This window comes from Rhinolophus sinicus, chromosome 1, assembly GCF_057876585.1.
Source record: "Rhinolophus sinicus isolate RSI-liver-muscle chromosome 1, RSI-T2T, whole genome shotgun sequence".
NCBI lineage: Eukaryota > Metazoa > Chordata > Mammalia > Chiroptera > Rhinolophidae > Rhinolophus > Rhinolophus sinicus.
This window is the reverse complement of record NC_142501.1, coordinates 114,675,826-114,687,347: the sequence shown is the minus strand read 5'-3', so window position 1 is coordinate 114,687,347 and position 11,522 is coordinate 114,675,826. Positions and strand designations below refer to the sequence as shown.

The 11,522-nt window shown below is 38.8% G+C and overlaps 1 long non-coding RNA gene across 1 annotated transcript; it reads left to right on the top strand.

Annotated features, from left to right (window-relative positions):
- The first annotated feature begins 7,357 nt into the window (after positions 1 to 7,357).
- LOC148759228 (uncharacterized) lies at positions 7,358 to 9,244 on the top strand. The gene is made up of 2 exons (XR_016018033.1): positions 7,358 to 7,484; positions 8,618 to 9,244. It is a non-coding gene; the product is annotated as an uncharacterized LOC148759228 (long non-coding RNA).
- The last annotated feature ends 2,278 nt before the right edge of the window (positions 9,245 to 11,522 follow it).

Sequence of the window (11,522 nt, the reverse complement as noted above, 5' to 3'; positions counted from 1 at the left end):
GCTCATAACACCAAGGTTGCCGGTTCGTTTCCCGCATGGGTCAGTGAGCTGGACCCGCCATAACTAGTAGATTGAAGAGAACGATTTGACTTGGAGCAGAGCTGTGCATCCCACAACTAGATTGGAAACAAACACAATTTGTTTTAAACAGTTTTTTAAAAAGGATGTCTACATCTTGTTGAAGAAAATCAATCTTAACAGGAGTTATTATCTATAAAGGAGTACAAAAGTCATGTGAAAAACTAGAGAATAAAAAGAAGAGGAGATAAAAATTATTGAGCCTCAAAATTCATATAGTCACGAATGAGGTAGAAAAGCGTGAAGCAGAACACTAAAAATTCTGGGATATTGAAGACTGAGCAAGACAGGATGTAGTAGAAAACATTTTTTAAATCTGTTTTTACAGGTTAATTCACTGATTACCATGCCTTAATTCATTTCACTGCAGATGACGTTTGGATATACGTATTGTACGTCATTCCCCTATTCCGTTCACAGCGGGTACTTTTTTATTTTCAGATTTCTGGAACTAAGGTGGGATTTGCCTCTCCTTCTTGATATTTCAGTTCCCATCACTATTATCACTCAGTTGATCTTTGAGAATCATTCTTTGTGGAAAATGATTTTATTTTGAAGGCCAGTTGATATAAAACGAGACTATTAGGAAATAAAGAAAAAGGGTGATTTAAAAATTGCACCATACTCTTAGATTATTAAGTCATATTGTTCAATTTTTAAAATTTCAAATTGATTCTCTTATTGGAACAGTCAGATGAGATGATTCGAAATATTTTCATAATTCAGATGTATTTCATTCCATATTGATGATAAGTATTTTAAACTTCAGCTTTTTTCACATTTAAATTGCCCTCCAAATCATTGACTTAAAACTAAAGAATACAAATAGACTATAATTATTCAGGTTATAATTATTTTTAAAATGTATCCTTTCCGTTGGCTTTAGGAACAAGCAGCATGTCAAGAAAACGTAGACCCGTTAAATGACCGTGGTGACAGAATTCAACGTCTGCAGGTCAGAATTCAACGTCTGGAATCTGAACTCTCCAAAGCGAAACATTTTAAAATAGAATTGGAAGAATGTAAGCGCCTCTACCTAGAGGAATTAAAAGTTACAGCATCTTTGGAAAAGAAACTAAACAAGTAAGTCCAAACAAAGAGAAAAATCAATCGAGCTCATTAATTTGCCTCTAAAGTCTAATTTTTATCCAGGCAGATTCCCGAGATTAATAGGAAGTGAAAGCTTACTAAATAGTATAATTTTGGAAAATGATGTTAGTGAATAAATTACTTTTAAAATGTTAGTTCAGGATGCATCTCTCCCATTTTTGGTTTTACATGACTGTATTTTTCCTTCTCACGCTTTTCATAGCCTTAATCTGATCTACCAGTCTCTAAGCAAAGTGTTTTTGAAGCTTTGTGATTTAGACAGCGCTATTTATTATAAAATTTCTTGTCAAAATTTCCCTAAATATGAGGTAACTATTTACTATAACAACTTAAACCCAAAGGGTTAAGTACTCTGCATATTCTGGCACTTGGTAAATGTACTTTCTCGATTGTGCTCTGTGTTTTTGTCTCTAGAGGTCGCTTTCGGACAAGCTGTTTTTTCTAGTCTTTTGGATGTACACAGAGGCATACATGTGAAATATAGGAGAAGGTTAACATAGGGGTGAAGGGTAGTGTAACTGACTAAGTGGCTATAAAAATAAGGCGGTCAGCCTGAGGGGGTGTGTGGAAGACAGAAAGGGCAGATCCCACCTCCAGTGCCTTGGTAACAGTGTCATAAGCTACATGCCCCTGGAGCTGTTTCAGTTCAGTATGATCACCAACCAGGCTCTCTTGTTCTCCCCCAGAGGCTGTTGTTCTAAATGACGCCTCAGTGCCAAATGGTTAATTTCTTCAGGGTAATGAGGGGATTACCCAAGGGCAGTGAAAGCAAATGCTTGAAAATAGCTTTGTGGGATTTCAGCAAATTTCTAAACTTGTTTACTATGTATGTCTCTTAGCAATCCTCAAGAATCTTATGGGTTCAGCCATTCCAGAAGGCAGAAAGTATTATCTGTTAAGCCGTCAACATCACTGATAGGCCTTTTCCTCCCCTCCCTACGTTGAATTACTTCTTAGCCTGGCTTCCCCACAGAAACATATGTACCGGTTTAAAACAATTTGAAACATATCCTTGTACTTGGTAGGTCTGCCCTGACATATTTTCAGTGTTCGTTTCATGGGCAATTCCACTTACTATTATGGAAACATTAAGAACTGCAAATCATTAAGGAAAAAATAAAATACTAAGTCTTTGCTCTTACAATCTTCACAGGATTAAGGACACGCTGGCAGAGATGAGAACCCAGCTTCTCATGAATGCACCACAGAACTCTTTACTCAGCACGGCTCCCAGGAGGCCAGACCTGCACCTCCCTTGTGTTGGAAGGCTAAATGATTGGTTCCGACCTCAAGGAAGTCTCGCTCCAAGAGAGCAGTGGGTGATTGCTATGTCAGCCCCACAGACTTCTAATAATGGCACGTGCACCAACTTGATGAAGGTTAGTTATATTACCTTCTTTCCTTTGGGTTTCAGATTTGTGATGTAATTCTTGTTCTTAACTTGGTCGGAGATTCTGAGTTGTTTCATTGACTAATGCACACAACGTAAAGGGCATAATTGTGTGTGCTAATGTAGAATGGAGACAGAAATTTGACCATCTTTTGTAAGTCCCTGCATCTCCCATGTTTTAAGAGCTACCTGTCATTAACTGTATTCAATAAATGTAATTAACTGACACATTTTAAATTTCTGGAAAAGCTGCTTTTCAATTAGATTTTACAAATGAAATATTACTACCTAACAACGAACGGTATGCTTTGAGATGCTTTGGCTTACTTCTGCATTGTTTTTAATTTGGCGATGGTTTATAACAATTTTAGTTTTCCTACAGCCCAGTTTCGCCATCCCTAAGCGTAAGTGAATGATTGACATTTACTAACTAAATGTGGATGTTTCTTATTTCATTGAAACCGAGGTAAATCCTTTTTATGAATTCGGCAAACTTGTAACCCTGGAAAGATTAACTTCTCTTTCTAAGTTAAAAGTTGTCATCTTTTTACATGATAGTACATCCTTAATTTCTGTTTTACTTATAGCATTTTTATTTCGATGATTTAAAATGTCTTGCTTAAAAAGTAATAATAAAATAAAATGTCTTGCTAAGCCACAGTACATTTTCGAAAGAGGTAAATTGAGCAAATATTTGAATTTTTAAAATGAAGTTCACTTATATCTGTATATCTCGGCATCACTTGAATAATTGATGACTGAGATGGCAATGAAATGGGGTCGTTACTAGCAACTTGTTTTCTTTGTGCAATACTGTTATTAAAATGTCCATTTTGATCTCATTTCTTTAGTTCTTCACCGAGCCAGGATTTCTGTTTGGACCTTTTTTATAGTTCTCATACCTTTGGTAAAGTAGTCCTTCTGTGCATTAATTTTGCTCCTGAACTCATTGAACTGCCTCGTGAGTTTTCTTGTATCTCATTGAGATTCTTCCTGGCTGCTATCTTGAAATCTCTATCACGTAGATCACAATCTTTCGTGACTTTGACTTGGTTTCTGGAGAAGTGTCGTTGTCTCAGTGTTACCCTGTTACCCTGGTTGTTCATGCTGCTGGATGGCTTGTTCCTCTGCAGGCTCATTGGAAGTAGTGAACACTTTCTTATTGATGTACATTTTGATGTGAGCAATTCAGCAGGTAGATAATTAGACGTCTCTGTTTTGTTTTTCAGTAGCTGATGCAATAGCACAGTTTCTGTTTTCTTTCACTGGTGCTACTTGTGCCTAGGGGGTCCAAGTGTGGGGGCTTAGCTGTGAGTGTGGGAGTGCTGGCCTGGGTGACCAGCATGATGGGTGTTGCCGCTGTATCCAGATTACGACGTTCGCTGGGCACCAGCACCTTGGGAGGGAACAGGGGAAAGCGCTGGTTGAGGAGAGCCTGTCTTGAGCCCACTGAGCTCACCTGGTTCCCTGTGGCCCTGGTAGGACTGTGCTGTGGTTGGAGGCTGGAGAAGTATTTCTGCTGCTGCTACTGGTCTCTGGTGGTGCCAGCACTGCTGCAACTGGGGAGGGTTGGGATTCTTGTGGAGGTGGGGGGATGCTGCTGCTGCCCCTCTTACCCTCCACTGGGCTGTGATGTGGGGGCTGCGCCCCAACCCCTCCACTGCTACTGCCTTTGCTGGGGATTCAGGCTCAGCCTGTCCACCTGGAACCAGGTGTGGGCCTGTTCCTGTCCTTCCCCCCATCCTGCCTCCCTTTCACTTCCCATACACCCTCCTTCCCTTTACGGCTGTGGGATCTTTTAGGCATCCTAGTGTGTGGGACAGAGGAACCTCTTTTGGGCTAGAGATGTCCAACTAGTTATAGATGTTAGAGGAGATGCAACGTTGTTGTGTCATTTGCCATAATGTTGACATCACCTTCTAAGATAGCCATTTCTGTCAATGCAGATTGGTTTGTAATTTGATGGTATTTTTATGGCCCACTTAATGACAAGCAAAATAGCGTAGGCCTGTGCTAAATGAGGTTTCAACCTTGTTTTTTCATTTAATTTCATCATAACATAGCATAGCAGAGCCAAGTATTTTGAGATAGCCTTTTGGTCGTATAGGATCTCAGTGCTTCGAAGTGCTGACATTGGAATACTGGGTACAAAAGGAAAGTGTATGTCTAATGTTTTGTAAGTTGTTCAGCATGATACGTACTTCAAATGGTCTCTTTAGTCGTCTCCAGAAAAATCAGAAGATGAAAGAGTGTAAATGCAGAAGCTATGCAAGAGAATATGCTTGTGGACATTTTTTCTTTAATTAATTTTTGGTAGGAAAGATGTGTTTAGTTTTTCAGTATTTCTAGATAAACGAGAAATGGTTTATTTTAAACTCAATACCGTTTTTCCAAGTTAGCCACTATCCCCCTGTGGGGCGTTGTTTTGCCCAATCGTGCAAGCCTGATTAAGAGAGATGAAAAAGCGCTACTCCGTCAAGATACAGAGATACGTCTCCCAATCACGACAGAATGCTGGAAAGACTTATGGTCCAGCTGTGATGATGTGAGGTTGGACAGAAGTGTGCTAGGAGATAAAGAGAAATCTCTTTTGTGGTATAAGTTTTGCTTGCTACAGATTACCACAACATGGTTAACGCATTTGTTGGTTGGTATCGGTCAACCAAGTTTTATTTTCAGGAAAAGAAAGGTTCCTTTAAGGAAGAATTTCCTCAGTTCGAGTTTGCTTTCTATCATTAAAGATTTTCTCCTTCAAGTTCTCGGTCCTGTGTTGAGAAATGTTTGTGCTTTATATATTGAGTGTATTGACTGCTATTAATCGGAGTTTTGATATCAGTCTCAGTTTCCTTATTTTTTTTCATGACGTTAAAGCTTCCAATTATTTAGAAAGTTACTATTTTGTTTCTCATGCCTCAGTATTGTTGAACTACATGACAAAGTTTTAGGTATTCATTTTGTCTGAGTCAGAAATTGATGGCAATTTCCTGAATATGAGGAAGTAGCTGGCATGTTACTCTAGCCTCAGTAAGAAGTCCTAAAGCCCATTCCTGGCCCGCAGCTCATTGGTTTTGTGACCTCAGGTGACCTCTGATCTCTCTGAGCTTGATTGCCTGTTATGTACAATTACGGACTTTGACTAAATCAGTGACTTTCTGACTTCAAAAATATTTATTTTTCAGTCTAATACGAGTCTTTAAAAAAAATTTTGAATGAAACTATATGATATAAAATATAGACAAGTAGAGCTGCCTAGCTAACGGAGACATGGAGACTCTGAGATTTTGTGTTCCTGCGGGGTCCCCAGTGGAACCTTAGATTTCTATGGGACAGAGTCTGAGAAGTACCAGTTATGAGAAAACCCTTCTAGTGAAACTCCTTTGAATTAAAGTTCGTGGATACATTCTTTTCCTGTGTATAATTTTCTCACCTGTCTATATTTTTGAGTAATGGAAAGGTATAAATAAACTTGCAGAAGCATTCTCCTTCTGAATATTGGACTACAAGCTACTTCTACTATCTGAACACAATCTTCACCTACAAATAAACATAAAGATAATCGAAGTAAATATCTAGGAAAAGGGCTTTGGGGAAAAGAGAATAACGTTACATTTGCAGTTCCCTAATTCAAGTCACAGAAAAATGTGATTTGCATTTTATATATTGTTGATTAATTGGAATTAAAACTGTTTCATGACAGGCCTGTCCCTTCACCTGGTATTGGGTTGTTGTTTTTACAAGGCCGTCTAGTAATGTTGTCACATTATTCATTTTATAAGCCCCTTCTATGAAGCTATTGACAAAAAGGTGTTATGGAAAACAGTCTCTGCAAATATTGGAAACCATGATGGCCAACAGATTTGTCTTCACCCCTGAATTTGTAAAGGCATTGGGTGTCATATTATCGTTGTCACCACACTGTCTATTATGTTCTGGACATTATTGTAAGCCCCGTTTTGGTCATGTAGTGAGAGGATACCTTTCAGAAGGAAGGATTAAATAAGAAAACTTTAGACTGGGACACTTGCAGTATAGAGTTTGAAATATTCCCATACATTTCGTAATTAAGTAGACTAACTACAACCACTCGAATACTTCAAAAATTGGGCCTCCCTCATTTGTAGAAAGAATACGAATTTACAATTAAATAATTATGTATTCTTTTCGTTGTTACTAATTCTTTAGTCATGAATCAGAAACTAAATTTGAAAACTGGGTCTAGGCCATACTTTCTAAGTCAGATTTCCTGTGATCTTTGTGTCCATACAAATATAAATGTTTCAGTCATAATACAGACAAGAAAATAGTTTTTGTGATTGTTGCAGCCAGCAGAATTTTCACGTGACGTGACAGGGCCACAATCATCATTTTATGTATTTAAGGTTCTATGCTGAGAAATAGCCTAGAACACACCGTAAGATTAATTTTAAAAGTGCAAGAAACCATTAAGATAAAAAATCCATAAAGGAAAAAATCCATTAAAGTTAAAAAAAAAAACTGATTAAAGTTTTATAAAGGGCTGTTTTTCTAAGGATTGAAAAGTAATGCTTTCACTGTAAAATATGACTTGTTTGATTCTTTGTAGGAATCAGATCACACCTCATCCTTCTGAAATTGTGTGTATTCAGTAGACCAATTTCAGCTGCACTTTGGTCGGATTAGTCTAAACAGCATCACCTATATATGTTCTCTATTAAATTAAAATGAGTACAAATTTATTTTATTTATGTGATTACTTTTGTGTGTATTTACACAATGCCCAAGCAAGGTCTACTCTTTAAAGGTGTTATGTAAAGGCCACATTCCTACATTAAAGCCTCTTGTTTAACTTAAATACTGTAACTAAGATTTGATTTATTTCAGGAGCAGCAGAAGTTGGTGGAAAGCATAACTAGAGATGTAGAAGAAGGTAGGTGGCCAAAATGTACTGATTCCAGTTAGATATCATTAATTTCTGAAATAAACAATAAAGAGTATGGCATCCTTCTCCATGTTTTGATAATAGATACTACAATAACTATTTTCTCATGCATTGCAAGTGGGAAAGTTGAAAGCATAAACAAGCATTATGAAGAATACATTTCTTCCTCATTTATTCATCACGTGTAGCCTTTCGAAAACCTCAAAGTCCATGTATCTCTTTTTATTTCTGGCCGTCCCCTTCCTTTCCTCTACCACCCATATGGAACTTTTAACTTGCACATTGAAAACTGGGCTTCATCAACCTATCCTGTTTTTGCTAGTGATATAAGGCCCAGTAACCAGGCTCATCTAGTAATACTTAGGCAATTACAGTCCATATAGCTGTCACCTGATCGGTGACATTTAAACCTCCAGTCATTGACTTTGTCATTGGTTTACCTTTTACCTTCAGGAGAAACATCACATACTTTTGCATGGTTAAAACCACCCAAATCAATTTACTTCTTGCCAAATAATTCGGCCTTCTCTCTTGCTACTAACTCTAGTCTGCCCCTTTGCTCTAGCATCTATTGATAGCTAAACTAGACTACTTCTCATTCCACGCGTGTTCTTCCCCACTCTAGTCTTTGCATCTGCTTCTTCCTTCTATGTGGCATGCTTTTTCCTTGTCCTTCAGATACGAACATACGTATCACCGCCACCAAAAGGCAGACAATATTGACACAAAGCCAGGAGGTCCCTTCTATGTGTTCCGATAATGCCCTGCTTTATATTTGTATGGTATATGTGACTCTGAATGGAAATGGCCTGTTCACCTGTTTTTCCAGTTTAGAGTAGGTGATGGTTCTGGGGTGGACCATGTCCTCTTCACCTTGTAACTTCAGTGCTTGTTGTACTACCTTAGCACATGCTTGTTGAATAAATGAATGAAGAATGAGACAATCAGAAGCTCTGAAACTTAGCAGGAAGAGCAGTTAACTCAGTGTGCAGCCATGGGCAAGTGATATGTAATAGTAATCTCCTACTGGGTAGTGGAGTCTTCATAGGTTTTTTTCATTCTTCTTAACATGTATACTTACATTTTAGATAAAGAGTATGATTCTTTCTTTTTTTTTCTAGCTGATGCTGAACTTCAATCTGAACACCGTCTACTTTGCTCTAATATCTAGTGATGATCTAGTTTTGAATGCATCACAAGAATATATGTCGTTTTTGAGTAAGAACTATATGATCTGAAATATAAATAGTTCACCTTTACTGGGCTGTTTACATAGCATTTTCCTTCTTTCCCATTAAACATATGGCATGTGAAAATTCTTACTGAAGGAAAATATTTTCGTTTCATATGTGTATATGAAAATCTATATAGTATTCAAACTGTGTTTCTTGGCGTCTAACTAGCTTTGGAGCAGATTTTGTGGATGAAAACAAGCAGTGTTAAGTTTTACATACTCATGCTGCCCAAATACTAGCTGTTTATCCAACACCCAAACAACCAAGTTGTCATTAATACTGCAGTGGTGTAAACTGATAGCTATTTTTCAATTTTCCAATATTTATCACTGTGTATGAACCTAAAAATTTTCACAGACATCATTTTGATATCTGCTGTTATGGTTACGATCAATGTTTGGATGTATTACAATTGTTATAGTGCCATAAATCTGATTATATTAATATATAATTTTAAACACAGATTCATAAAGCTGTCCTCTTACAGAAATAAAATTTGTCTAAGGTTTTTCACCTTTTCTAGTCATTGATTTATCGATTTGTTTTTTGGAAACAGTCTTAAAATTAAGAAGCTTCTGGTTACGCCGACTTGGCAGAAATGTCACACAAGTGATGCTGAGTTCTTCCCAGTGCAGCAAATCTGGAGGCACGTGCTGGATTCCGTTACTGGCAATGTTGACTTTGATCGTGTGGTTAAGAAGCGTCGCCGAGTTTGTCCACCATAAAATTACTATTTCCCCTTGGTTATTCCCTTATCTCTTGTGTGCAGATACCCTGAGACTCTGTAAATATATCGTCAATCCTCAAAATCTCACCCACTAGATGGAGCACCCATTGATGACTCTTGCTGAATCAATGCCTTGATGGTTGCCAAATGATTATAGTATGATTCTGTCATCCCTCCTGCATTGATCAATACATCCAACGAAACACGCAAACAGATGAGGGAGGAAGGAAAGCTTATTACTTTGGTGCTTAAATGCTCCTGATTTGCCCAGTGGTAGCCATTTCAAGCTCACAGCATATCTTTTTGACCTGTCCCCATTATTCTTTGAGCACATCCTTCCTCTCTCGACAAGTTGTTCCAAGCTCATCTTGCAGTTGTCCGCCCCAGCCCTGCCATTGGACATTTTCTATAGAAGCCCTGAATCCTCTTAGGGGGGAGAGTGACATCGGGAGACCTGGATCTGGACACCAGATGCGGTGGGTATGCATGTTGCTAGTGGTTGTCGTTGCTCTCGGGCTCCCTCAGTGAACAACAGGGATTATGTGTGTCAACAGAAATGCACGCACACACGCACACGTGGGTTCAATATCAAATATAATGAAAACTATGAATTCCTACCAATTCTTCTAATTCCAGTCAAATTCCACAGGGATCATTCCACAGGGTTTTTTCTTCACTCTCTGTTAAGTCCCTTTTATGGCAGTAAGGTGGCTCCCATCATCTGTATCTTATTTGTTTCATCTCCTTGCTGTGCCCACGCACATGTCCTCCTCACTGCCTTGGATTCCAACGCCCCACATTGAGTGGTGACCACTGTTGATCCCACTGTCTGCCCTCACCCTCTCCCAGTGTGTCCCCCCAGTGTTTCTTACTTACATCTCAGAACTTCCATATGGGGTAGTTTTTCTTCTGTTTGTAGTGGACATCCTTTAGAATTTTCATCAGTGAGAAATGCCTGGTAGTGAATCTCTGTTTTTATTTTGTCTGAGTGTTGGCACATATTTTCACTTCGTAGAGAATTCCACGTTGGTACTTAGTGTCTTTGATGATATGGAAGATGACATTCTGTTGCACTTTGGCTTCCATAATTGCTGTTGAGTAATTGGTTCTCCAACTGTTCCTTTTTTGAACATAATCTATTCCACACCCTGCCCCTGTCCCCACAATCTTTGGTTGCTTTTAAGGTTTTACTCTTTGCTTTTTTGTTCATGAATCAGGAAAAAAGTAATCAGAGACTGTTGCTATTGTAGTGCCAGGCCATTGGGGTTCATGCCCTGACAAGTTTGCAATGGCCTATTTGTGCCCGGTGAGCGTGGAGACTTTTGTTTTCTTTCTGACCTCCCATGACCCCTGCAAACGCTTTCCGTCTTAGGCTGTGTATTTTGACCTTGGTGACCACTGTAATTCCTGGCCACACTGAGCCCGGGGAAGTGGTGGTCGTTATGCAGCCAGATGCTGTGACACGTGCTGGTCTTTCCTGCTGGTGTTTGCTCACGGTGCCCAGAGGGCTGGCTTTAGAATTTGGATGACTGCAGTTTTATCTTGAACTGCACTCCTGTTTAACAAGCTTCACAGGTTCTCTGCAGACGGTGTGCCATCGGGGCCTAAGTAACAAGTGCAGCCGGGGCATGGATTCACTTATAAGGACAGGAGGATAATTATTGCTGCTTTTACAATCTGAATTTTCAACCACGTGTGCAGGCCAGACATTTAGTGCAATAAATTCCTTGTGCCTTGTGTGCTGCTAAGAAGAAATATTGTGTAACTGAGGTTTAAACTGTGTGTACTGATTGTTCTCTTTTGGTGGTGTTTAAACTGAATAACAAGCAAGGGGGGAATCTATGCACAGGCCAACCCATGGATACACATTATTTAAAAACAGCCTTTTAGGAGTCATTCATTCCCCACTTTGTAGTTTCAAGTTGGACACGGATTTGTTAATTTAGATAAAGTCTGATCTTGATTTTAGACATCTGAGACCTAACGTGTGGCTTTGACCATAGAAAGGTGGTAGAATTTTATTAACAACAAACAGAAAGATGGGGGCCTTATTGATAAAAGAAA